General features: G+C 36.0%; 1 protein-coding gene and 1 pseudogene across 2 annotated transcripts in view; both read left to right on the forward strand.

Moving 5' to 3' along the window:
- Positions 1–22,761, forward strand: part of DACH2 (dachshund family transcription factor 2) — a gene marked incomplete at both ends in the record, with an annotated part of 640,183 nt that overhangs the window by 326,246 nt on the left and 291,176 nt on the right. The gene's annotated exons all lie outside the window — the stretch shown is intronic.
- Positions 10,081–12,513, forward strand: LOC309839853 (ubiquitin carboxyl-terminal hydrolase 10-like; annotated as a pseudogene). Its single transcript has one exon. The product of its transcript is annotated as a ubiquitin carboxyl-terminal hydrolase 10-like (transcript).

Raw genomic sequence — 22,761 nt, forward strand, 5'->3', positions numbered from 1 at the left:
TGCTCTTCCTTTCTTTATATAGTTCCAGATTTTAGATATATACCATTCTCCTTCTTTCTGAAGAACTTCTTTTAACATTTTCTGCATGGCTAGTCTACTAGTAAAAAATCCCCTCAATTTTTGTTTGTCTAACAAATCTTTATTTCTCCTTTACTTTTGAAGGATAATGCCATGGAGTAAAGAATTATTGGTTGGTGTTTTTCTTTTCTTTCAACACTTTAAAAATTACACTTCACTGTCTTCTTGCTTGCTGGTTTTTGGAGAAAAAGCCTATATAACTCTTGTCCTTGCTCCTCTATAAGTATGGCTTTATCCACCTACTTCTTTAATTTATGATTTTCTATTTGTTTTTGATTTTCTCTAGTTTGAATAAGATATGCCTAGTTATAGTTATACATACAGTTGACCCTTGAACAGCGTGGGGGTTATGGGTATGACTCCCCACACATATTTGAAAATATGGATAAAACTTTATAGTCAGCTTTCTGTATCCCTGTTTCTGCATCAATGGATTCAACCAACAACAGATCATGTAGTACTGCAGTATTTATTGAAAAAAGTCCACATATAAGTGTACCTGTGCAGTTCAAACCCATGTTCTTCAAAGGTCAACTCTGTGTGTGTGTGTGTATACACACACACACACACACACACACACACACACACACACACATATATATATATATATATATATAGTGCTTCTTGTTTTCTGAGCTCCCTGGATCTATAATTTGGTGTCTACAATAATAATTTCATTATTACTTTAAATATGTCTTCTCTCTCTGTCTTTCTTTCTTCTCTTTCTGATATTTCCATGAAACATATGTTACAACACTTGTAGTTTTCCCACAGTTCTTTGATATTTTGTTCCATCTTCTTCATTCTTTTTTCTCTTTGATTTTAAGTTTTCAAAGTCCATATTGACCTTTCTTCATGTTCACTTATTCTTTCTTCTTTGTTTCCAGTCTATAGATGATCATATCAAAGGCATACATCATTTTGTTGCAGTTTTTAAAAACTTTCTAGCATTTCATTTTGCATGTTTCTTGAGTTCCCATCTCTTTGCCAACATCAGTTCACCTTTTGTTGCATGTTGTCTACTTTGTCTATTAGTATCCTTAGCATATGAATCATGGTTATTTTTAATTCTCAGTCTGATAATTGTTAAATCTCTGCCATATCTGAGTCTGGTTCTGATGTTTGCTCTGTCTGTTTAAACTGTTTTTTGTTTGTTTGTTTTTGGTTTTGTTTTGTCTTTTATTGTGTCTTGTGATTTTATTTTTTTCTTGTATTACGCAGGCCTCTCACTGCTGTGACCTCTCCCATTGCAGAGCACAGGCTCCGGACATGCAGGCTCAGCAGCTATGGCTCACGGGCCCAGCCGCTCCGCATCATGTGGGATCCTCCCATACCGGGGCATGAACCCATGTCCCCTGCTTCAGCAGGCAGACTCTCAACCACTGCACCACCAGGGAAGCCCTCTTGTGATGTTTTGTTGCAAGCTGGACAAGATGTACTGGATAAAGGAATTTAGATAAATAGGCCTTTTAGTGTGAGGTTTTATTTTTATCTGGGTGGTTGCTAGCCTGTGTTTAATGTTTGCTATCTCTGTAGGTGTAAGAAGCTAAAATTGTCTCTATTTTCCTTGTTTTTTTCTCCTGTGGACCATGGGTTTCCCTAGAGCCTACTTCTTAAATATTGTCTAGACATGGAGATCTGTCAGAGGTATCTAGAGTTAGATTTTTCCCTTCTCCAGGTCAGTTAGTTTCCAGTAAAACTCCAGTCAGTTGGGTTCTGGTAATATAGTCTCCCTGAGGTCATTTTTCATTAGAAGAACAGAATGCTCTGGGTATATTTAAAAATGGCTACATTCCCCCTCTTCTAGCCAAAAGTACTAGGGGATTTTTCTCTGATCTTCACTATGAGGACCTGGTAGATCTCCTGGAGGTAAAACACCTAAAATTATGGGGGACCCTCTAAGACTGGCCCTCCCTGGCATTTTTAACTCTCAAGCTTGTCTACTTTGAGCCTTTGGCAATTACAGTTTAAGTTTTCTGCCTTGGTATTGGCTCTAATAGTAAAATTCTTTTTCTAGGCCTCTGTTCTAGTAAGCTGTAAGTCTGTATATTCAACATCTTTCATTATGGTTTTAACTTACATTCCCCTGATGGATACTGATACTAAACATATTTTCATGTGTTTATTGGCTATTTGTATATAATTCATTAGAGAAGGGTTGATTCAGATCCTTTTGCCTATTTTTTAATTGGGCTATTTGCCTTTTAATTAATGAGTTGTGTTTTAATTTTCAGAGTATTCATTTTTCACTTCTTTTGTTAAATTTATTCCTAAATATTGTATTTCTTTTGATATTATGTAAATTAATAGTCATTTCAATTTCATTGTGTTATTTTTAGGTGTTTATAGAAATACAATTATTTTATATAATGATTTTGTATTCTACAACCTTGTTGATCTACTTTATTAATTCAATAGCTTTTAAAATTGAATTCCTTAAGATTTTCTATATACAATATCATGTGATACATGAGTAGAGATAGTTTTATGTCTTCCTTTCCAATCTCATAGCTTTTTATTTTATTTACTTCACTAATTCCTATAACTTGAACCTCCAGTACACTTTTCAACAGAGGTGGCAATAGCAGGCATCCTTTTCTTTTTCATGATCTTAGGGGCAAAGCATTAATTATGATGTTCTGTGAGATTTTGTATATGCCCTTTATCAGGTGAAGTTCCCTTTATTCCCAGTTGTGGAGTAGTTTTTTACTAAGAAAGAGTGTTGTATTTTGTCAAATTTTTTTGCTTCTATTGATATGATAATATGGTTTGGACCCTTTATTCTATTAATATGGTATATTACATTAATTGATTTTCTATGTTAAGCCATTCTTGAATTATTCAGATAAATCTCAATTGGCCATGGTGTATATTGCTTTTTATATGTAGCTGAATTTTGTTTGCTAGTATTTCGTTGAGGATTTTTGCATGTAGATTCATAGGATAAATTGTTTTATAGTTTTCTTGTGATATCTTTGATTTTGGCATTCAATTTACTCACATTTTCTATTTCTTCTTGAGTCAATTTTGATAGTTTGTTTCTGTTTCTAGGATTTTGTCCATTGCACCTAGGCTTATAATCTTTTTTATTTCTGTAAGGTCTTTAGTAATGTCTTCTTTTTTATTTCTGATTTAAGTCAATTGAATCTTCTCTCTCTTTTTGTCTGTCTATCTAACAGTTTGTCAATTTTGTTGATCTTTCAAAGAAACAACTTCTGGTTTCCTTGAGTTTATTTATTGATTTCTATTCTCTATTTCACTTATTTCCGCTATAAACTTTACCATTTTCTTTCTTTTACTTGCTTTGGGTTGAGTGTTCTCTCCTTTTATTTCTGGTTTCATAAGGTAGAAGGTTGTTGTTTTGAGACTTTTTGTGTGGAAAAATACACATAACATAAAGTTTAGAAGGAGGAACTGTCCATGTTCCCTTTTATTCTCTACCTCAAAGATTCAACTTTTCTATTTTTATTTGAATTTATAATTTATATATATCTACTGCTAAGTACAAGTTAAGATTATAAAAACCAGCACACTTATCATAATACCATAAACCCAGAAGTAGAAAATTAGTGTATGAAGGCGAGAAAAAGCCTACTAAAAACTTGGGTTAATACCATTGCAGTGTTTATGCTCAATCATGGGACCTAGCCATTCTTTTCTAATTTGGTGAATTTGTGGATGTAGGGATGGGTCTACATTGGGTTAACAAAATTAATATTTTAGTTAAAGCTTTTGAGGGATCCAAGTAAATGAAAATAATTTTTTAAAGGCAAAAAAATTTTACCATTTTAACCATTATAAAGTGTACAATTCAGGAACATTATGTACAGCCACAGCATTGTACAAACACTATGTTGCTCAAGAATTTTTTCATCATCCCAAAGTGATACCTTACTCATTAAGCAGTCACTTTTCATACTCCCTCTCCCAGCCCCTGGCAGCCACTATTCTGCTTTCTTTCTCTGTGGATTTGCCTGTACTGGATATTTTATGTGAAAAGAATCATACAATATGTGGCCGTTTGCATCTGGCTTCTTTCACTAGCATAATGTTTTCAAGGTTCATCCATGGTGTAGCATGTATCAATAGTTATTATTTTCTATGTCTATTATTTTCTATTTTTTATTATTTTTATAGATATACCACATTTTGTTTATCCATTTATCAGTTGATGGACATTTGGGTTATTTCCATCTTTTCACTACTGTGAATAGTGCTGTTCTGAACATTAGTGTACAGGTTTTTGCTTTAAGACCTGTTTTCAATTATGGTATAGACCTAGGAGTGGAATTCCTTGCTCAGATGGTAATTCTATGTTTAACTTTTCCAAGAACCACCAAACTTTTTTCCACAGTGATTGCACCATCTTACAATCCTACCAGCAATGTATATGTGTTCTAATTTCTCCACATCCTCCCCAATACTTACTTTTTTTTTTCCATATGGTCATCCTCATGGGTGTGTAGTGGTACCTCTTTGTGGTTTTGAGTTGCATTTCACTAATGACTAATGACATTGAGTATCTTCATGTCCTATTTGGCTGTTAGTATATCTTTTTTGGAGAAATGTCTACTCAGCTCCTTTGCCCATTATTTGTTTGTCTGCTTTTTGGTTGTAAGAATATTTACATATTCTGGATACTAGAATCATATCAGATATATGATTTGTAAATATTTTCTCCTTTTCAGTGGGTTGTCTTTCCACTCTTTTGATAGTGTTTGATACACAAAAATGTTTAACTTAGTAAATTCCAATTTATGTAGATTTTCCTTTTGTTCCTTGTGCTTTCAGTGTCATATCTATGAAACTGTTGGCAAATCCAAGATCATCAAGGTTTACCTTTATAATTTCTTCTAAAAGTTTTAGAGTTAGCTCCTGTTGTACTAGCATTATTTGTTGAACATACTATTCTTTCCCCACTGAATGGTCTCTTCACCCTTGTGATCATAGATGTGGGGGTTATTTCTGGATTCTCAATTCTATTCCGTTGATCTAGGTATTTATTCTTAAGGAAGTACCACACTGTCTTGATTACTACAATGCTGTAGTAAGTTTTGAAATTGGTAAGTTTGAGTTCTTCAACTTTGTTATTGTTTTCAAGATTGTTTTTTTTCTATTTGGAGCCCTTTGCAATTCCATATGAATTTTAGGATTGTATTTTCCATTTCTGCAGAAAAAAAAAAAGAGCTGTTGTCATATTGATAGGGGTTGCATTGAATCTATAGATTGCTTTGGGGTGTATTGCCATCTTAACAATATTAAGTCTTCTAATCCATGAACATGGAGTGTATTTCCATCTTCATATTCAATATAGTCATTTACATCTACAAATTTCCCTTTAAGTACTTTTTTAGCTACATTCAATAAGTTTTGGTATGTTGTGTCTTCATTTCATTCATCTCAAACGACTTTCTAATTTCCCTTGTGATCTTGTGTTTCAACCATTGGTAACTTAGGAACATGTTTTTTAGTTACCTCATATTTGTGAATTCCCCAAACATCTTCATTTTATTTATTTATTTAATTTATTTATTTAAAAATTTCCTTCTTTCTTTCTTCCTTCCTTCCTTCCTTCCTTCCTTCCTTCCTTCCTTCCTTCCTTTCTTTCTTTCTTTCTTTCTTTCTTTCTTTCTTTCTTTCTTTCTTTCTTTCTTTCTTTCTTTCTTTCTTTCTTTCTTTCTTTCTTTCTTTCTGGCTGTGTTGGGTTTTCGTTGCTGGGCACGGGCTTTCTCTAGCTGCAGCAAGTGGGGGCTACTCTACGTTGCAGTGCAGGGGCTTCTTACTGTGGTGGCTTCTCTTGTTGTGGAGCATGGGCTCTAGGTGCGTGGGCTTCAGTAGTTGTAGCACACAGGCCCAGTAGTTGTGACACATGGGCTTTGTTGCTCCGTGGCATGTGGGATCTTCCCAGACCAGGGCTCGAACCCATGTTCCCTGCATTGGCAGGCAGGTTCTTAACCACTGCACCACCTAGGAAGTCCCCTTAATTTTATTTATTTCTAATTTAATTCTACTGTGTTCAGAAAATAAAACTTGCATGTTTTCAATTCTTTTAAATTTACTGATGTTTGTTTTACTGCCTAGCATATGGTCTATCCTGTAGAATGTTCTATGTACTTCAGGAGAATGTTTTCTGCTGGTTTGGGGTGTAGTATTCTATAGATGTCATTTAGGTCTACTTGCTTTGTAGTATTGTTCAAATCTTGTATTTCCTTGTTGACCTACTACCTAGTTGTTCTATCTGTTATTGTAAGTGGATTACCGAAGTCTCCAACTATGATCTGAATTATCTATTTTTACATTTATTATTTCAGGCTTTGCACTATGCATTTTGGAGCTCTGTTTGTAGGTGCACATATATCTATAATCATTACATCTTTGTGATTTATTGACCATTATTATTATAAAATGTCCCTCTCTATTACTAGTAACATTTTTAAAATGTCTATTTTATTCCTCTTCAGAGGGCACAGCCTTTAGCATAAATACAGTCACTATGGGATGACAAGGTTTTATCATGGTTCTCTTTGACTGTCACTTTCTCTGATATCTCTGTCAAGCTGTTTGCCTCTGTTGATATCTCATTCAGCCCTTAGCCCTGAGTCATAACCAGCTCATTTTTCTCTTATTTTTGACAATGCATTGGGAGTATAAATACTACATATAGTCTGACCCAATTATATTCTGGCTACTTTGCAGGGGTTGATTTTATAAGCTATTCTTTGAGGTTTGTTCTGACCCCAGGAGGGATCTTCTTACTTGTTTCTTTCCCTGGTTTTCTCTTGTCAGCTAGCTGGCCTGTGGTTTAACTGGTTGTTCTCATGGAGTTATTAGCCTCCTCTTTATTGCTTACATCTAAAATATCCATTATATTCAACAACACCATGAAGTTTGAACTTTCCAAAACTCTACCAAATAAAGTCAGTTCCCTTGGGAAGAGCTTCTTAGTTTTCTGTTATTATGGCTCACCTCTGTCTCTCCAGTTAACAATTGTGCACCATTTCTCTGGATTTGGGTACAGGGAGGAGCTTACTTCTCTCAGAATGACACCCCTGCTTCACATGGCAGTAACTTCTGCTCTTCTTCGCTTGCCTTTCCCAAGATAGAACCTTCGTCCTTTGAATGAGCTAGGACAAAAGTGATCTGGGCTGCACTGTTTCTGTTCTGCTGCACCTTGTTAGAGCTTCTGCCTTGTAAATTGTGGCTAGGTGGAGGAAGAGAGACCTAGAACACTCAGAATGTAATAGAGCTTTTGTAACATGGAACTGAGGAGGTTGAAAAATGTCTTTCCATCCTCAGAGATATCATAGCCCTTAACTGGGATCTGGGGGAAGAGACGACCTTGGGTTTTTGGTCACACCTGCTCATAGTGCAGCTCCTGTCCTGCTGAATTGAAGCAGAGGGAAGGGAGAGAGGTTTTCCTGACTCAAGTGTCACTGACTTTTGCTGTTCTTATTGGGATTTTATATATTTTGGGGGGGATAAATGTTTCTCCTTTTGCTGTATTTAATTGGAGCTATTTCTAACAGACTTAAAATTTTTGGTTTCAAATAATTCTTATCAATTATGTTTTTCCCCTGGGAGCAGTTCTGCAGAGCTCCTAACATCACTGTTCTAGAATTCATCTCTTATTGATTATTTCTTCCATGCAAGCTCAGTCTTTCCTTGTTCTTGTGTATCTAATAACTTTAGAATTTATTCTATATATTTTGAATATTATGTTAGATTTTAGGACTTATTTAAAGCCTATGCAGAATGTTGCCTGTGCAGAATGTTATTTTGTTTTATCAAGGAAACGACCTTTTTATGTTCAGGCCACAACTTCTCATCCACACTGTGTGTGTTGTGCTTTCAATGTAATTGTTGTTAAAAGTCTGTGCAGTGATTTTCAAATCTATCATTTGTGTGCATTACCTAGGGCATTCTGGTGCTTGGCAGTAGTTTCATTTAGTTTATTTCTCAAAGTCTTTGGTATGCAGAATAAGATCAGATCCCCATGCACACACAGTTCAGACTTGATACCAGGATTTCATAAACTATTTTATAGGCTCAGTGTCTTGAGTACCTCCCTCTTCTTGACTTCTCCTGTGATTTCAAGTTCTTTGGGTCTCCTCTTTTCAGACCTTTGGACAGATATTTGAGACTTGGTTACTTCACCTTATTGGGCACTTCCATTCCTGTGTCTGTGTTCATTTTCTTGTGGTGGGGAGTCAGAAATAAAAAAAAAATCAATGGGCTTGGTCCCAAGTTCTTGGTACCAGATCTCCTCTGATCAGAAGGGGAACTTCCTGTACTCTTGGTTCCACACTACAGTATGAGAGCTAGGACATGAGGGATTGGAGAAAGGAAAACAAAGAAACAAAAAACAAAAGAAAAAATCAAGGATTTCCAGTATCTCTGAATGGTAGGACTTCCCTTTCCTGCTCCTTAAGCCAGAGGCAGAGGGCTTCTCCTATTTCCCTCTCTGTCTGCACCAGTGCCCATTTATATGTTTCAGGCTATGTTGAGTTCAAGCTAGAAGATACTGGAGGGGAAATTGTGCAATCCTACTACCAGATCAGTAGTACTTTGAATTCTGATGTTCTTAATCTATCCTCCTGCTAATATACTATTCAGAATTCTCAAAAAGCTACATCATGCATTCTGTCTAGATATCACTGTGTTGTGTGAGAGAGAAAGGGTGGTATGTGTTTACCTGTTTTACCTAGAAGCACCACCAACTTTGTTACAGCATGTATTTTGACCTTTCCCTGTATGGCCAGGTACACAATTTCTGTACCACTAATCACACAGGTAAATTATGGTATATGATTTTAGTAGTCCTTGCTGTACATGTAACAAAGGCCCTGAGTTTTGATGAACTTTGATTTGGATTACCCATCAATTTACTGATTTCCCCTTACAGTCCTAAGGGAAAGAGGAAATTCATACTACTATGGAGTACAATTAAACTCACAGCCTTTCCTTCACAATTTAAGACCTTGAAATTTATTTCATTTGCTTCTAGTAATATTTGCAAACTCTTAAGTTTGTAACTCAAATGTTTATTTTAGTGAATATTTTTATTTAACTTGACACCATTATTACTGCATTAGAGTAAAGCAAAAATGTGTTATTACTGTATATCTTCTATTACAGGTCTTTAATGTAATAAAGATCTGTAATGTGACTTTAATATTGTTTCAATTTTAATGTCATAGAAAAATACTCTGAAGATGAAATAGTTCTTATTTACTTTTCACTGTAATGAATAGTATGTCAAGGGACAGCAGACATCTTTCCTTCTATTCATATAGAGGACAATATGTAGTCATCTGTGAATAGATACAATTGGAAATTATGATTGAGGCCAATAGAAACCCAGGCATACAGACTTCCTTTCTCAATTAAAATAAAAATCCTGACTAAAAAAATTAAGAGCAGACAGTAAACTGTCCAGTTTCCGTGATTTCTGGTTGAAGATCTTCATTACAGGTTTGTTATTTTTACTGCAATATACAATGCAGATTCCTTTCATTATTGAGGATCATAATATTAAGTTCTTTCAAATGGAAAAGAGCTTATTTCCATGGGAGAGTGTGCTGCTGCTGCTGCTGTTGTTTTTGTTGTTGTTGTTTTTCAGTCTCAAGGACAGAATTATACTTTTGTCTTTTGAACAAGTATTTAATATAGAGGATGCATTGAAAAAAGGGAAATGTTAACATCTAGAGACTCGGTGCTTATTTCAAAATGAATGGGTGGAATAAAATGTACCTTAGTTCTTTTGTGTCTATAAAATTATAGAACTCTACTCCCTTGTGAACATCCTTGATTTCCACTTGTCTTCCTTTAATGATTTTCCATCCTCTTCCCCCTCTTTATTTATTCCATAAACACTTATTGCATGCAAATGTTTCTTTTGTTCTATAACAATTTAGTGAGAATATATACAAATAAAAATTTGATTTAGAAGGGAAGCAGCGTGAGGAGTCAGTCGAGCACCGAGGCTCATTGAAACAGGCCTCCATGGCCCTCCGCAACCCACAGTATATTTTTGGAGATTTTAGCTCTGATGAATTCCATTAGTTCTTTGTGACTCCTTGCTCTTCCGTTGAGCATCATCTATGTAGTGGAGCACTTCTGCCTGGTGCACAAGCTGCTGATGAACTACCTAATGGAGAAGACTATTAGAGAATTGAATTTGGTGTTAATGAAGTAACTGAACCCACTGACACTTTGCCAAGAACTCCCAACTACATACAGTATTTCAAGCACATTGAATCCTTAGGCCCCTGAATTTATCCTTATTTGCACAGCTTTCCAAAAGATCCCTGATGACATAGATACAGAAGTGAACTGTAGCTCCACCAACTACCAGTACCCAGGCTCTGCCCTTGCTCTGGATGGCAGCACTAACGTGGAGGTGGAAGTTTTAGAAAATGATGGCATCTTGGGTGGTCTTGGACAAAGGGAGCGTAAAAAGAAAACAAAAACAAAAAAAGTCCACCTGGGTAGAGTTACTTGAAAGATGGCAGCGAGTGTATACTTCCACAGAAGCCCTGGTCAATGGCCATGTCAATCCCAGAGTCCAGAACAGTGTAAGCGCAGAGGATGCAAAGTTGATGGGTGATGTGTCCCTGTCAGGGACACCCAGAACTTGTGGCAGCCCCCAGGATGCCACGGACTTCAGCAGTGATGCTGTGCCTAGTGGTTCTTTCCTAGAGCCTTCATCAGCAGGTCCAGGACTGCAGGGGCAGCATGAGGGCTGCCTGCCATGGGGCTGACATTGAATAATCTTGCTACCACACAGAGGCTGCCATGGACAACCTTTTGAGGACAGCTGTGGCTCAGCCTTAGGTTGGGACTGATACTACTGAGAACCTTGGAGGTGCCAATGCACAAATACTTGAATCCTTGGTTGAGGGCACAGCTGCCAACAGGGTGGAGTTGCACACTGTGCAAGCTCGGACATGGACCCTGAGAAAACTAAGAGCACCTCCCCTCCTGCAGATGCCCGGGCCTCTGTGGTAGGCCCTGCTCCCACCAGTTGGCCTGCAAAATCGTGGGCCAGTCTTTTTCAGGATTCTAAGCCCTCTTCCTCCTACCCCCTCCCCTCCCCTCTCCCTCCTTGTCTGTGGTTTCCATGGAAACTAAGTATTCCCCTCCTGCCACTTCTACCCTGGTCTCTGAAAAGCAGGCTGAAGTCAAGGAAGGGCTGGTTCCAGTTTCAGAGGATCCTGTAGCCATAAAGATTGCAGAGTTACTGGAGAACATAACCTTGATTCATAAACCAGTGTCATTGCAACCCCGCGGGCTGATCAATAAAGGAAACTGGGGCTACATTAATGCTACACTCCAAGCATTGGTTGCTTGCCCTCTGATGTATCACCTGATGAAGTTCATTCCTCTGCATTCAAAAGTGCAGAGGCCTTGTATATCCACACCCATGATAGATAGCTTTGTTCGGCTAATGAATAAGTTTACTAATATGCCAGTGCCTCCAAAACCCAGACAAGCTCTTGGGGATCATGAGGGATATCCGCCCTGGAGCTGCCTTTGAACCAACGTATACTTATAGACTCCTGACAGTTATCAAGTCGAGCCTTTCTGAAAAGGGTCACCAAAAAGATGCTGAGGAGTACTTAGGCTTCATTCTAAATGGATTTTATGAGGAAATGCTGAACCTAAAGAAACTTCTCTCAGCAAATAATGAAAAACTTACTATTTCCAATGGACCCAAAAGCCACTCAGTGAACAAAGACAAGCAGGAAGAACCAGGCAAATGAAATGAGGACTAATGGGAGCAAGTTGACCCCTGAAATAAGACCTTGTTCATTCACCAGGCGGATTTTGTCCAGACCCCAATCACTGGCATTTTTGGTGAACACATCAGGTCTGTGGTTTACCAGCAGAGTTCAGAAGTGTCTGTCACCCTGCAGCCGTTCTTCACGTTGCAGCTGGATATCCAGTTGGACAAGATATGCACCATCCAGGATGCATTGGAAAGCTTGGTGACAAGAGAATCTGTCCAGGGTTATACCACCAAAAACAAACAAGAGGTTGAGATCAGTTGAAGAGTTACTCTGGAAAAACTCCCTCTTTTTCACGTGTTGTACCTGAAATGGTTTCTTTACGAGAAGACTGGTGGAAGTCAGAAGCTTATAAAAAATATTGGATATCCTGTAGACTTGGAAATTAATAAAGAACTGCTTTCTCCAGGGGTTAAAAAATAAGAATTTTAAATGTCACAGAGCCTATAGGCTATTTGCAGTGGTCTACCACCACAGCAGCAGCAACACTGGTGGCCACTACAACATGGATGTCTTCCAGATTGGTCTGAACGGCTGGCTGCACATCAACGACCAGATGGTCAAGGTGATTAACCAATACCAAGTGTTGGAGCCCACTACTGAGTGCACAGCCTACTTCTTGTATTACTGCCATGTGGACCTGCTGTAGCTGTCACTGTCTGTGCCCAACACTACTTATTGAGCACCAAGTCTCACCGACTTCCCTCCTATCTTCAATGACTCTTTAGAGAGAAACTCTTTCTCCCTGTTGCAAAAATGGGCTAGAATGAAAGGAGACACCTTGGAGTTTGTGCACAACATAGTTTATGTTAACTTCTAATTTCCAAATCAAAATCATTTGATTGAAATAGATTGTCACTTGACTTAACAAAATACACGATCTGTATATCTTCTTTGGAGAAATGTCTATTTAGGTCTTCCACCCAGTTTTGGACTGGGTTGTTTTTTTAATATAGAGCTACATGAGCTGCTTGTATATATTGGAGATTAATCCTTTGTCAGTTGCTTCATTTGCAAATATTTTTTCCCATTCTGAGGGTTGTCTTTTCGTCTTGTTTATGCTTTCTTTTGCTGTGCAAAAGCTTTGAAGTTTCATTAGGTCTCATTTGTTTATTTTTGTTTTTATTTCCATTTCTCTAGGAGGTGGGTCCAAAAGGATCTTGCTGTGATTTATGTCATAGAGTGTTCTGCCTATGTTTTCCTCTAAGAGTTTCACAGTGTCTGGCCTTACATTTAGGTCTTTAATCCATTTTGAGTTCACATATGAAAGGATGTTCAACATCACTAATCATTAGAGAAATGCAAATCAAAACCACAAAGAGGTATCAGCTCACAGTGGTCAAAATCACCATCATTAAACATCTACAAACAATAAATGCTGGAGAGGGTGTGGAGAAAAGGGAACCCTCTTGCACTCTTGGTGGGAATGTAAATTGATACAGCCACTATGGAGAACAGTATGGAGGTTCCTTAAAAAACTAAAAATAGAACTACCATATGACCCAGCAATCCCACTACTGGGCATATACCCTGAGAAAACCATAATTCAAAAAGAGACATGTACCACAGTGTTCATTGCAGCACTATTTACATTAGCCAGAACATGAAAGCAATCTAAGTGTCCACTGACAGATGAGTGAATAAAGAAGATGTGGCACATATATACAATGGGATATTACTCAGCCATAAAAAGAAATGAAATTGAGTTATTTGTAATGAGGTGGATGGGCCTAGCGTCTGTCATACAGAGAGAAGTAAGTCAGAAAGAGAAAGACAAATACCGTATGCTAACACATATATATGGAATCTAAGAAAAAAAAATGTCATGAAGAACCTAGGGGTACAACCGGGATAAAGACACAGACCTACTAGAGAATGGACTTGATATGGGGGGGGGAGGGTAAGCTATGACAAAGTGAGAGAGTGACATGGACATATATACACTACCAAACGTAAAATAGATAGTGGGAAGCAGCTGCATAGCACAGGGAGATCAACTTGGTGCTTTGTGACCACCTGGAGGGGTGGGATAGGGAGGGTGGGAGGGAGGGAGTCGCAAGAGGGAAGAGATATGGGAACATATGTATATGTATAACTGATTCACTTTGTTATAAAGCAGAAACTAACACACCATTGTAAAGCAATTGTACTCCAGTAAAGATGAAAAAAAAAAAAAGAAATTGTACGGGAAAAAAAAAACATATTTCTGAAATAATGCCGATTCTCCATCTAACTGTACAGTAGAATAGATCCTGCACCAGTAACAACACTTTTAAATTTGTTGAAATGAATTTTATCTTTCCTTAAAAAGTAAATTTTTTAATACATCACACTTTCCTCCCCCACCATTTAATTTTTTGATAAATGATAAAAATGAGCTATTATCTGAGAAGAAATAGTTTTTACTTCAAAAGATAAATAAACACAAAAATTAAGTTGCTGTTTCCTAATAGGAAAAAATTGACTAACAATTGTGTGATGAGAAGCTGCTTATGTGCACATTGCAAGTGAAATATTGGAGCTAAGATGTTAGCAATATAGATGAGTGATTGTAACTTTATTGCCATTAAGAGATTTCAAATTGCATTCATGCTTCTGTGTACACATAATGAAAAATGGGCAAAATAATGAAGATTGACATTGCCCTATGTCTGCTGTTTAATTCTGCTGCCTGCTCCTCTATGATGCTACGTCTCTAATTCTACACAGCTAGTGATACCTAGAGTCTAAAGTTGTCGTCCATCAATAAAAAAATCACAAAGTTGGTTAAAAAAAAAGTTTATCCTCATTTTAAAAGTTTATTTTTTGCAGTTTAAAAATTGTCATTTTCCTAATTTGGAATTGTAGTTTTCTTTATCTAGAAAAAGAAGAAAGTAATTTATGACTTGAATCATATTTATAAAATGGTAATTATAGATTGATAGATGAAAGTATACCTTAATGAGGGACTTCCCAGGTGGTGCAGTGGTTAAGAATCTGCCTGGCAATGCAGGGAGCAGGGGTTTGATCCCTGGTCCAGGAAGATCCCACATGCCATGGAGCACCTAAGCCCGTGTGCCACAACTACTGAACCTGTGCTCTGAGAAGCCCACACACCGCAACAGAGTAGCCCCTGCTATCCACAACTAGAGAAAGCCTGCATGCAGCAATGAGGACCCAATGCAGCCAATATATAAAACAAATAATTTTTTAAAAAGTATACCTTAATGAGAAAATGAAAAGATAGCATTCTCAGCGTAGTTTTGAAAACCATATCAATGGATATAAATACACCACATACTTTTCATCCCTGAAATCTGAGGAAAGTATTAGATATTACAGAAAAGTTTCCTGGCTTTCTGTTGAGACAAATATTGGTTTAAGAAATATGAAAAAAAACTAATAAATATATAATAAAATGTATTAAGTTGTATGAACTGTTTATGTATTTTGGATATTAAAACTTGTTGGACATATTATTTGTAAATATTTTCTCCTGTCCCATAGGTTTTTTCATTTTGTTGATGGTTCCCTTTGCTGTGTAAAAGCTTTTAATTTTAACTAGGTCTCCTTTGTTTATTTTTGCTTTTATTTCTTTTGCCTTAGGGGACAGATCCAAAAAAATATTTCTCCAATTTATTTCAAAGACTGTTCCTCCTATGTTTTCTTCTAGGAATTTTATAGTTTCAGGTCTTACATTTAGGTCTTTAATCAATTTTGAGTTTATTTTTGTGTTTGATGTGAGTAAATGTTTTAATATCATTGTTTTACATGTAGCTGTCCAGTTTTCTCAGCACCACTTGTTGAAGTGACTGTGTTTTCTCCATTTTATTTCCTTAGCTCCTTTGTCATATATGAATTGACCATAAGTGCATGGTTTATTTCTGGGCTTCCTATCCTGTTCCATTGATCTTTGTGTGTATTTTTGTGCCAGTACCATGCTTTTTTGATTACTGTAGCTTTGTAGTATAGTCCGAAGTCAGGGAGGGTGATACCTCCAGCTTTGTTCTTTTTCTCAAGATTATTTTGGTAAATTCATGGTCTTTTGTGGTTCCATATGAAATTTAGGATTATTTGTTCTAGTTCTGTGAAAAATATCATGGGTATTTTGACAGGGACTTCGTTAAATCTGTAGGTTGCTTTGGGTAGTAGGGCCATTTTAAAAATGTTAATTATTCCAAAGTAATAGCATAGGATACCTTTCCATTTCTTTGTATCATCCTCGAATTCTTTCATCAGTATTTTATAGTTTTCAGAGTATAGGCCTTTCACCTATTTGGTTAAGTTTATTCATAGATATTTTATTCTTTTAGATGTGATTTTAAATGGGATTTTTTTTTTACATTCTCTCTTCCTGATAGTTCATTATTAGTGTATAGAAAAGCCACAGATTTCTGTATATTAATCTTGTATCCTGCAAGTCCACTGAATTTATTTATTAATTCTAGTGTTTTACGGTGGAGACTTCATTGTTTTCTACGTATAGTATACTGCCATCTTCAAATAATAACAGTTTTACTTCTTCACGTCCAATTTGGATGCCTTTTATTTCTTTTTCTTGTCTGATTGCTGTAGCTAGGACTTCCAATACTATGTTAAAAAGAAGTGGTGAGAATACTACTTCTCACCTTGTCTTGTTTCTGAATATGGAGGAAAGGATTTCAGCTTTTCACCATTGACAATGATGTTAGCTGTGAGTTTTCATAAATGGCCTTTATTGTGTTGAGATACGTTCCCTGTATAACCACTTTGATGAGAGTTTGTATCATGAATGGATGTTGAATTTTGTCAAATGCATTTTCTGCATCTGCTAATGTGATTTTTATCCTTCCTTTTGTTACTGTGTCACATTGATTGATTTGTGAACGTTGAAACATCCTTGAGTCCCATGAATAAATCCAACATGGATCATGTTTTGTGACCATTTTTATATGTTGTTGAATTCAGTTTGCAAATATTTTGTTGATAATTTTTGCCTCTATATTAATCAAAGATATTGGCTTGTAGTTCTCTTTTATTGTAGTGTTTTTGTTTGTTTTAGTATCAGGGTAATGGTAGCTTCATATAATGAATTTAGGAGTGTTTCATCCTCTTAAATTTTTTGGAATAATTTGAGAAAGATATTATCTCTCCTTTCTATATTTGGTAGAATTCCCTTGTGAAGCTGTCCGGTCATGACTTTTGTTTGTTAGGAGTATTTTTTATTAAAAATTCAATTTCACTACTAGTAATTTGACTGTTCAAATTGTCTGTTTTCTCGTGATTCAGTCTTGGCATGTTGTATGTTTCTAGAATTTTTCCATTTTTTCTAAGTTGTCCAATTTGCTGGCATATAACTGTTCATAGTATTCACTTGTGATTTTTTGTATCTCTGTGGTATTGTTAATTATTTTTCCTCTTTTATTTCTTATTTTGTTAATTTGGGTTCTCTCATTTCTTCCTGGTGAACCTGGGTAAAGGTTTAATCTATTTTGATTATCTTTTCAAAAAACTGTCTTTTGGTTTCATTGCTCTTTTCTATTATTTACTCTCTATTTTATTTAACTCCTCTATGATCTTGATTATTTCTTTCCTTCTGATGACTTTGATCTTTCTTTGTCATAATTTTTCTAATTCTTTCAGGTGGTAGGTTAGGTTCTTTATCTGAGATTTTTCCTCTTTCTTGATTAAAGCCTGTATTGCTATAAATTTCCCTCTTAGAAGAGCTTTTGCTGCATCCCAGAGATTTAGGAATGTTGTGTTTCCATTTTCATTTGTCTCCTGGTATTTTCTGATTTCTTCTTTGATTTCTTCATTGACCCATTGGTTTTTAACTAGCATGTTGTTCAGTATCCATGTGTTCGTTTGTTTTTTCATTTTTCTTTATGCAGGTGTTTTCCAGTTTCATCCTTTTGTGCTCAGAAAATATGCTTGATATAATTTCTGTCCTATTAAATTCGTTGAGGCTTGTTTTATGGTCTAGCATGTGATCTATACTGGAGAATGGTCCATGTGTACTGGAAAAGAATATGTATTCTGCTGTGTTTGGATAGAATGTACTGTAGCTCTCTATTAAGTCCAACTAGTCTATAGTGTCATTTAAGGTCACTGTGGCCATATTGATCTTCTGTGTGGATGATCTGTCCACTGATGGAAGTGAGGTGTTAAAGTCCCCTAATATTATTGTACTATTGTCAGTTTATCCTTTAATGTCTCTTAGTATTTACTTTGTATATTTAGGTGCTCCTGTATTGGGTACATATGTGTTAACAATTGTGATATTCTCTTCTTGTACTAATCTCCTTATCATGGTATAATGCCCTTCTTTGTCTTTCACTATATTTCTTTGGGTTAAAGTCTATTTTGTCTGAAATGAGTATTGCTAACTCCACTTCCTAGTCATTTCCATTTGCATGAAATATCATTTTCCATCGCATCACTTTCAGTCTGTGTGTGTCTTTACTTCTGAACTGCTTCTCTTGTAGGCAGCATAGAGATTGTCCTGGTGTTTTCTTTTATCCAATCAGCCACCCTATGTCTTTTGATTGATGCATTTAGGCCACTGAAATTTAAAGTAATTATTGACAGGTATGCCTTATTGCCATTTTATTACTTGCATTAGGGTTCATTTTGTAGTTCTTCCTTGTTTAATTCTTATTTTTGTTTCTTTCCTTGTGGCTTGATGATTTTCCTTAATGGTATGCTTGAGTTCATTTATTTTTGTTTTTGTGTATCCATTGTGTGTTCCTGATTTGTGGTTGCCATGGAGTCCATATATGTTGACACATAATTATATCCACTTGTTTTAAATTGGTACTCTTTTAAGTTCAAACACATTATAAAAGATCTACATTTTTTACTCTCCCAACTCATATTTTGTGTTCTTTTTACATCTTTATTGGGGTATAATTGCTTTATAATGTTGTGTTACTTGCTGCTGTATAAGAGAGTGAATCAGCTATATGTATATATATATATATATATATATATATATATATATATATAGAGAGAGAGAGAGAGAGAGAGAGAGAGAGAGAGAGAGAGAGAGAGAGATATCCCCATATACCCTCCCTCTTGAGTCTCCCTCCCACACTCCCTATCCCACCCCTCTAGGTGGTCACAAAGCACAAAGATGATCTCCCTGAGCTATGTAGCTGCTTCCCACTAGCTATCTATTTTACATTTGGTAGTGTATATATGTCAATGCTACTCTCTCACTTCATCCCAGCATACACTTTGTCTTCCCTGTGTACTCAAGTGCATTCTCTACATCTGTGTCTTTATTTCTGTCCGGTGCCTAGATTTGTCAGAAACTTTTTTTTTTTTGGATTCCATATATACATGTGTTAACATACGGAATTTATTTCTCTCTTTCTGACCAACTTCACTCTATATGACAGACTATAGGTACATCCACCTAACAACAAATAATTCAATTTCGTTTCTTTTTATGGCTGAGTAATATTCCATTGTATATATGTGTCACATCTTCTTTATCCATTCACTTGTCTATGGACATTTAGGTTGTTTTCATGTCCTCGTTATTGTAAACAGTGCTGCAATGAACACTGTGGTACCTGTCTCTTTTTGAATTATTGTTATCTCAGGGTATATACCCAGTAGTGGAATTGCTAGGTCAAATGGTAGTTCTATTTTTAGTTTTTTAAGGAACCTCCATACTGTTCTCCATGGTGGCTGTATCAATTTACATTCCGACTAAGAGTGCAAGAGGGTTCCTTTTTCTCCACACCCTCTCCAACATTTATTGTTTGTAGATTTTTTGATGATAGCAATTCTGAATTGTGTGAGGTGATACCGCATTGTAGTTTTGATTTGCATTTCTCTAATGATTAGTGTTGTTGAGCATCCTCTCATCTGTTTGATGGCAATATGTATATCTTCTTTGGAGAAATGTCTATTTAGGTCTTCTGCCTATGTTTGGTTTGGGTTGGGTTTTTATTGATATTGAGCTGCATGAGCTGCTTGTATATTTTGGAGATTAATCCTTTGTCAGTTTCTTTATTTGCAAATATTTTTTTTCCAATTCCGAGAGCTGTATTTTCGTCTTGTTTATGGTTTCCTTTACTGTGCAAAGATTTTAGGTCTCATTACGTACCATTTATTTATTTTTGTTTTTATTTCCATTTCTCTAGGAGGGGTCAAAAAGGATCTTGCTGTGATTTATGTCACAAAGTGTTCTGGGTATGTTTTCCTCTAAGAGTTTTACAGTGTCTGGCCTTACATTTAGGCCTTTAATCCATTTTGAGTACATTTTTGTGTATGGTGCCAGGAAGTGTTCTAATTTCATTCTTTCACATGTAGCTGTCCAGTTTTCCCAGCACCACTTGTTGAAGAGGCTGTCTTTTCTCCATTGTATATTCTTACCTCCTTTGTCAAATTTAAGGTGATCATCCATGTGTGGGTTTGTCTCTGAGCTTTCTATACTTTTCCAGTGATCTATATTTCTGTTTCTGTGCCAGGATCATACTGTCTTGGTTAATGTAGCTTTGTAGTATAGTCTGAAGCCAGGGAGCCTATTCCTCCAGTTCCATTTTTCTTTCTCAAGATTACTTTGGCTATTTGGGGTCTTTTGTGTTTCCATACACATTGTGAAATTTTTTGTTCTAGTTCTGTGGAAAATGTCATTTGTAGTTTGATAGGGATTGCATTGAATCTGTAGATTGCCCTGGGTAGTATAGTCATTTTTACAGTGTTGATTCTTCCAATGGAAGAACATGGTATATCTCTCCATCTGTTTGTATCACCTTTAATTTCATTGATCACTGTCTTATAGTTTTCTGCTTACAGGTCTTTTGACTCCTTAGGTAGGTTTATTCCTAGGTATTTTATTCTTTTTGTTGTAATGGTAAATAGGAGTGTTTCTTTAATTTCTCTTTCAGATTTCTTGTCGTTAGTGTATAGGAATGCAAGAGATTTCTGTTCATTAATTTTGTATCCTGCTAATTTACCAAATGCATTAATTTGCTCTAGTAGTTTTCTGGTAGCACCTTTATGATTTTCTATGTATAGTGTCATGTCATCTGCAAACAGTGAGAGTTTTACTTCTTTTCCGATTTGGATTCCTTTGGTTTCTTTTTCTTCTCTGATTGCTGTCACTAAAACTTCCAAAACTATGTTGGATAATAGTGGTGAGAGTGAGTCACCTTGTCTTTTTCCTAATCTTAGAGGAAATGGTTTCAATTTTTCACCATTGAGAGCGACATTGGCTGTGGGTTTGTCATATATGATCTTTATTATGTTGAGGTAGGTTCCCTCTATGCCCACTTTCTGGATAGTTTTTAATCATAAATGTTGCTGAATTTTGTCAAAAACTTTTCTTGCCTCTATTGAGATTATCATATGGTTTTTATCCTTCAGTTTGTTAATATGGTGTATCACATAGATTTACTTGCATATATTGAAGAATCCTTGCACTCCTGGGATAAACCCAACTTGATCATGGTGTATGATCCTTTTAATGTGCTGTTGGATTCTTTTTGCTAGTAGTTTATTGAGGATTTTTGCATCTATTTCATCAGTGATATTGATCTGTAGTTTTCTTTTTCTGTGACATCTTTGTCTGGTTTTGGTATTAGGGTGATGGTGACCTTGTAGATGAGTTTGGGAGTGTTCCTCACTCTACTATATTTTGGAAGAGTTGGAGAAGGATAGGTGTTAGCACTTCTCTAAATGTTTGATAGAATTCACCTTTGAATCCATCTGGTCCTGGGATTCTGTTAGTTGGAAGATTTTTAATCACAGTTTCAATTTCAGTGCTTTTGTTGGCCTGTTCATATTTTCTATTTCTTCCTGGTTCAGTCTTGGAGGCTTGTACTTTTCTAAGAATTTGTCTATTTCTTCCAGGTTTTCCATTTTATTGGCATATAGTTGCTTGTAGTAGTCTCTCATGATCCTTTGTATTTCTGCAGTGTCAGTTGTTACTTCTCCTTTTTCATTTCTAATTCTATTGATTTGAGTCTTCTCCCATTTTTTCTTGATGAATGTAGCTAATGTTTTATCAGTTTTGTCTACCTTCTCAAAGAATCAGCTTTTGGTTTTATTGATCTTTGCTATTGTTTTCTTCATTTCCTTTTTATTTTTTTCTGATCTGATCTTTATGATTTCTTTACTAACTCTGGTTTTTTTGTTGTTGTTGGTGGTGTTATTGTTCTTCTTCTTTCTCTACGTGCTTTAGGTGGAAGGTTAGGTTGTTCATTTGAAATATTTCTTGCTTCTTGAGGTAGGATTGTAATTGCTATAAACTTCCCTCTTAGAACTGCTTCTGGGGCATCCCATTGATTTTGGGTCATCCTATTTTCTTTGTTATTTGTTTCTAGGTACTTCTTGATTTCCTCTTTGATTTATTCACTGATATCTTAGTTATTTAGTAGTGTATTTTTTTGGCTCCATGTGTTTGTATTTTTTACAGATCTTTTCCTGTAATTGATATCTAGTCTCATAGCATTGTGGCCAGAAAAGGTACTTGATATGATTTCAATTTTCTTAAATTTACCAAGGCTTGATTTGTGACCCAATATATGATCTATCCTGGAGAATGTTCCATGAGCACTTGAGAAAAATGTGTATTCTGTTGTTTTTGTTTGGAATGTCCTTTAAATATCAATTAAGTGCATCTGGACGAATGTGTCCTTTAATGCTTGTGTTTCCTTATTTATTTTCATTTTGGATAATCTGCCCATTGGTGAAAGTGGGGAGTTAAAGCCCCCTACTATGTTTGTGTTATTGTCAATTTCCCCTTTTCTGGCTGTTAGCATTTGGCTTATGTACTCAGGTGCTCCTATATTGGGTGTATAAGTATTTACAATTGGTATATATTATTCTTGGATTGAACCCTTGATTGTTATGTAGTGTCCTTCTTTGTATCTTGTAATAGTGTTTATTTTAAAGTCTGTTTTGTCTGATATGAGTATTGCTACTC

Source organism: Grampus griseus, assembly GCF_964374135.1.
Source record: "Grampus griseus genome assembly, chromosome: X".
Taxonomy (NCBI): Eukaryota; Metazoa; Chordata; class Mammalia; order Artiodactyla; family Delphinidae; genus Grampus; species Grampus griseus.